This window comes from Capsicum annuum, chromosome 4 (assembly GCF_002878395.1).
Source record: "Capsicum annuum cultivar UCD-10X-F1 chromosome 4, UCD10Xv1.1, whole genome shotgun sequence".
Taxonomy (NCBI): domain Eukaryota; kingdom Viridiplantae; phylum Streptophyta; class Magnoliopsida; order Solanales; family Solanaceae; genus Capsicum; species Capsicum annuum.
This window is the reverse complement of record NC_061114.1, coordinates 70,403,455-70,409,399: the sequence shown is the minus strand read 5'-3', so window position 1 is coordinate 70,409,399 and position 5,945 is coordinate 70,403,455.

The window sequence follows — 5,945 nt, the reverse complement described above, 5'->3', positions numbered from 1 at the left end:
CTTGTGTTTTCATACATTAGAGAGATGGTATATGAGACAATACCAAAGTCTTTCAATTGTTTCTTGATCTATAGCAATTATGCACAACAATAAGCTGCAGCAACATATTCAACCTAAGCAGTAGATAGAGCAGCTTAACTTTTCTTCTTTGAACTCCAGGAAATTAAGGACGAGCCAAGAAAATTTTCCATTCCTAAAGTACTTTTTATATCTACTAAATATCTTGCATAGTCAGCATCATCATAGCCCACTAAGTCAAAACTATCTCCTGGTGGATAGTATAGGACTAGGTCCCCTGTCCCCTTCAGATACCTAAGAATTCTTTTTGTAACTTTCACATGGGACTCCTTTGGGCATGCTTGAAATATATCACATATTCCTACACTGAAGACAATGTTAGGCCTACTTGCAGTGAGATATAGCAAGGATCCAATTATCCCTCTATACATTATTTCATTCACTGAAGGACCTAACTCATCATTGTATTTTTGAGTTGGTTCCAATTGTGGTTTCAATTGGCTTGGTATATCCTATTTTATACTTCTTCAATAGATCCTTGATATACTTCTCTTGGCAAATCATTGTCCCTTGACAAATTTGTTTAATCTAGATACTTAAAAAGAAGCTCAATTTAGCCATCATACTTATCTCAAATTTACTTCCCTTCAATTTAGCAAATTCTTTACATAGCGATTCAACTGTAGTACTAAAAATTATGTCATCAACATATATCGAACAATCGATAGACTGCTACCCCTGGTCTTTAAGAATAGATTATTGTCTATTATCTCTATTTTGAAGCTATTTTCCAGGAGAAAATTTAAGAGTCTCTCATACTAATCCATTGGTGCTTTCTTCAACCCATGGAGAGCTTTATCCAATTTAAGTACATGATGAGGAAAATCTGCATCTTCAAAACCCAGAGGTTGTTTTTCATATACTTCCTCTTTCAGATTTCCATTCAAGAAGGCACTTTTGACATCCAGCAAAAAATATTTTGAACACCATTTATGCAGCAAATTCAACAACAATTTTGATTGTTTCTACCCTTGTTACTAGGGTAAAATATTCAGCATAGTCAATCCCTTTCTCCTGGTTATAACCTTGAACAACCAACCTTGTCTTATTTTAGTTAATACTCCCATCTTTATCTTGATTATTTCTGTACACCTAGTTGGTCCTAATAATTGTTCTATCAATAGGCATGGGGAACATATGCCATACTTTTGCTTCTTCGAAATTGATACAGTTCTTCTTGCATTGCATTAATCTAATAAGCATCTTTCAGGGCCTCTTTTACATTCTTAGGCTCAATTTAGGATAAAAAGGCTGAAAATACCATAGCATTCAAGCTTGAGATCTTTTGTGGAATCCTGTTTACAAAGGTGTAATTAGGTTTTCAAAAGTATGAGAGAACTTGTGCCTCCAATTTTTGCCTTTTAAGATTGGTATCACTGGGACCAAGTCCCTGTGAATTCTGACTAGCTTTCTCTGGTTGTTCTTTTCATTATCACCATTATCCCTATTATCTGCATCATTGATCCATTAATCGTTATCTTCAGTAATGACATCCCTTTGAATAGGAATGAGTTCTTCATCTTCTGAACTTTTACCATCTCCGATGTTTATTTGACTTCTTAACTCATTAGAGATCATATGAATACTTTAATCAACACTCAGAGTTCTTTTATTGAACACTCTATAGGCATTGCTAGTTGAGGATTATCCTAAAAACACAGCTTCATCACTCTTAGAATCAAATTTTCCCAATTCTCTCTCCCCATTGTTTAGCATAACACATTTGTATCCAAAATGTATAAAATAGTCTATCATAGGCTTTCTATTGAATACCAGATCATATGGTGTTTTATTCAAAAGTGATCTAATTAAACACTTGTTAGTAACATAACAAGCAGTATTCACTGCTTCAGCCAAAAAATTCTTTGGAAGACCACTATCAATTAGCATAGTCCTCGTAATCTCTATTAGAGTTCTATTTTTTCTTTCCATTTTATTGTGGAGTTCTAGGAGAAGAAAAATTGTGAATTATTCCATGCTCAGTACAGAATTTATCAACTTGAGAATTGTCAAATTCCATCCCATGATCAAACCTACATTTAGTAATTTTGTAATTTATCTTCACTTGGATTTTCTTACCAAAAGCCACAAGAACTCCATATTTTTCATCCATGGTTCTTATGAACATTTTCCAAGTGAACCTAGAATAGTCATATATAATGACCAACACAGATTTCTTCCCTCCTCTACTTTAGAATTTGATGGGTCCGCATAAATCCATGTGAAGTATCTCAAGGGGTCTGGAGTAATTGCTCGCTTCTTTGGTTTGAAGGAGGATCTAGTCTATTTTTCTTTAACACACATATCATAGACTTTGTTATATGTATATTTTAGCTTTGTCAAGCTACAGACCAGGTCCCTTGAAATTAGCTTGTTTAACAAAAAGTAACTCACATGTCCTAATCTTTTGTGGTAAAAATTTGCATCTTCACTTTGTGCACTTAAATATGTTAATTCTACATCATCCATAGACTCTAGATTAGCTACGTACATATTCTTGATCCTTTTGACTTTCATAATAATCTTTCCAGATTTCATGCCTGATACAGTGCATCCATCAAATGAGAATTTTACCTCATTTCCTTTGTCATGGACTTGAAATACACTTAGCAGATTATACTTTAGCCTATTCATATAATACATATCTTCTATTGCATTATGAGGTGAGTTCCTAAATTTTCCAACACCTTGGTTGTAACCTTTTTTTCCATTTCCAAAGGATACACTTCCCCCTTGAAATGCCTTAAGAGTAAGCATACAATCAACCCTCCCAATCATGTGCCAAAAGTAGCCACTATCCATGAATAAATTTTGGTTGTCATCTCTCTTTTGTATCATATGTTCTTCTTTTTTTTTAATTATAGCCCTTATAGAGCTATAGGAACATGATATTAACCTTTTCTTACCATATTTCAGCATGAAACCATCTTTATTTTCCTTGTCCTTCTAAGATTTATTTTAGAAGTCTTCCAATGTAGCCAACACCTTTTTTATTATACTGTTAAGTGTATCTTTCCTTTCTGATATCTCTAGATTTTGATCATTATTTTTTCTAAGATGAAAAATCCTTTTTATATCTCTAATAATCTTCATTGCTAGAAGTGTAACTTCAGTGTCTTCTTTACCTAGGTTAGATTCTAGATCTTTTAAGGTCAGCTATCTGTTCCTTCTAGCTTCATTTCTTCCCACCCCTACTTCAGTTATAGAATTCATAATGACCATAACACTCTGGGCATGAACCTTTTAGGGTAAACCTTGCTCTGAGACCACAGTGAGGGACCACGTCCCTTAGATTCAATCAAAATCAATAGAAAGGTAAAGTAACTATGAGGTGAAAAAACAAAGACAGTATAGGAAAGCAATAGAAAGGTACACAAGATTATTACGTGGAAACCCAAGATGGGAAAAACCTTGGTGTTCCCTCACAAGCCTCTCTAAATCCACTATAATCAACCTCTTGATATAGTCTAGATTTAAGCCTACCTTTAGGCTTATTTCACTGGTAGTAACTCTACTATAAGCTCATCTTGGTAACTCTACCAAGGACTCTCTCTACTGATTAACTCAAATTAGCAACAATGCTTAGATAACCCTACCTAAGCAGCTCTCTCAAAAGAAAAACACTATTTTTATAACATGAGTAGTTCTTTTACAAATCAGCACTCAAGAACAATTTCAATTTAAGCTCACATAATCAGCACGAACTTGAGCAATTTTGGAACTGGGTTTTTCTGACTTAATTTACACTTTTTAAATTAAAAAAACCAATTATAGAATAGGCATATTATTTCTTTTATAGTTGGGTGATGATTAGGATTGAAATATCATTTGACAAGCTATCTAAGTCAGTACAAAATAGCACCTGTAAGTTTTTTACATAAGAGGACAAAGTTGTACGAAAATTGTATGCCAGTTGTACAGTACATTGCATGTCCAACGACCTTGTCACTTGTAGTTTAGTTTCTCATCATCAAAACTACATATAGCAGATGAGAAGAATATGTTTTTGATAGCTTAGTATCTTAAGGAGGCTTCTCATAAAGAAAAGGTGGTGGTTTAGCAGTTCATTAAGCTTTCTTTGGTGACGAGTAAGTCTAGGTTTATTACATGTTATATTAAGCTATGTCATACTATGTTTATGATATCTTGTAATATTTGGGATAAATTTTGGGTGTTGGATTTATGAAATGCAAGACTTGGGGTTAGTTGGATGTTTAGGCTAATTTGAAATCATAAGTTTGAAAAACATAGCTTGTTCCCTATACCATAAATAAATTAGTCTTTATTTATCATGCTTGGCATGAGAATGCCTTATATCACTCAAGTTAAATAAGAAAAAGCTTTAGTTACTCTTGTAGAGGGTAAGTTTTGCCTTAGTTGCTTACATCCATGAAGTATGCCATAGTTTCTATTGGGCTTAGCTAATGTATTTGGGAAGAATATTTACCTTAGGACTAATTATGGCTTGTTATATAGGTAAAAGTTAATTTAGATGCCTTAAGCCTAGTTCAAGTAGATTCTGTGAAAAATGGAACTTGACGATTGAAATAGACTCTGAATCCTTTTTAGGCTATGACACATGTTAGTTTTGTAAACCCTTTACGCTTGTTAGACTCTTAGAAATATGTATTGAGGTAATATTTAGAGATATTAAAACTTGATGGTTATATTGGTTGATGTGAGAGTTGACTTTGATTAATTATGATATTATTTATGCATATTGATTATACTATTTATGGTTTGGATTATATATATTTATCTAGTTTAAGTCTAAAAGATGATCATGTTGATGATTATCTAATAAATGGTGGATTTGTTAATAAGTGATGATTATCTAATAAATAGTGATCAGTGAGCAACGATAATAAAGTTGTTAAATGATGGTAAGATTATGGAATATGGATAAATTGTGGAATGATGGTTAAATGACAATGAAGGTTAGTTATAATATTGGTTGATTAATTATTTTTATCTTGAGTGTACTCTCCAGTCTTATGGGAGGCTGTGACGAGTTCTTACTTTTATATACCAATTGGCATATAGGAGCCAATTTTGTTGTTTGTGATTGCTTGTGTAATCTTATGTTACGTTATGTTATTATTTAGGTTACTTACTGATTATGTATAGTAGCATTTGAGATGATTCAGGTTCATTTCTATACCTTGACTTAGTTATTTTATCATACATTTTATCAAACTTATATCATGATCTAGCTTATTTGGTCGATGATGCCTACTAGTATCATTGTTTAGGTACTCATACTACATGTTTGTACTTATCTTGGTGCTGATTCGAGTACTAGTTTCCATTGTTGATCGGTGTTCATATGGTGATTGATTTTTAGAGATAGAGAAAGATCTTGGAGTTTGAGTTTTTGTTTTTGAAATAATTATTATTGACTATACTAGACATTAGAGTGGTATTATTACTTGATGCTCTTGTACTAGCTCTACCAAGTTGTGGGATGGTATCTTGTATTGACTATTTTTATCTATGTTGGGAATTTTTTTACCGAATTAACCCATTGTGTTAGCTCTAAGTTATGGTTTGGATTACCTACTGGTGAGATTTAGTAGGTATGGTCATGAATCATAAATCAGGTCATGAAAAATTGGTATCAGAGCCTATGTTTCATCAATATTATTGATACAGGAGCAAGTGTCCAGTAGAGTCTATGGATTGGAATGATGACATTTGTTTCTTATCTTCGAGAGGTTATGGGACATTCCTAGGATCTTATCACTTCTTTCACTCATATCGTGCTATGAGTCTGAGTTGGATTGTATAAGTATTTCCTTGACTTTTCTCTTTTATAGATAGCCAGGACACATGCTACGGCTACATAAGATGAGGGACTCAAGATTGAG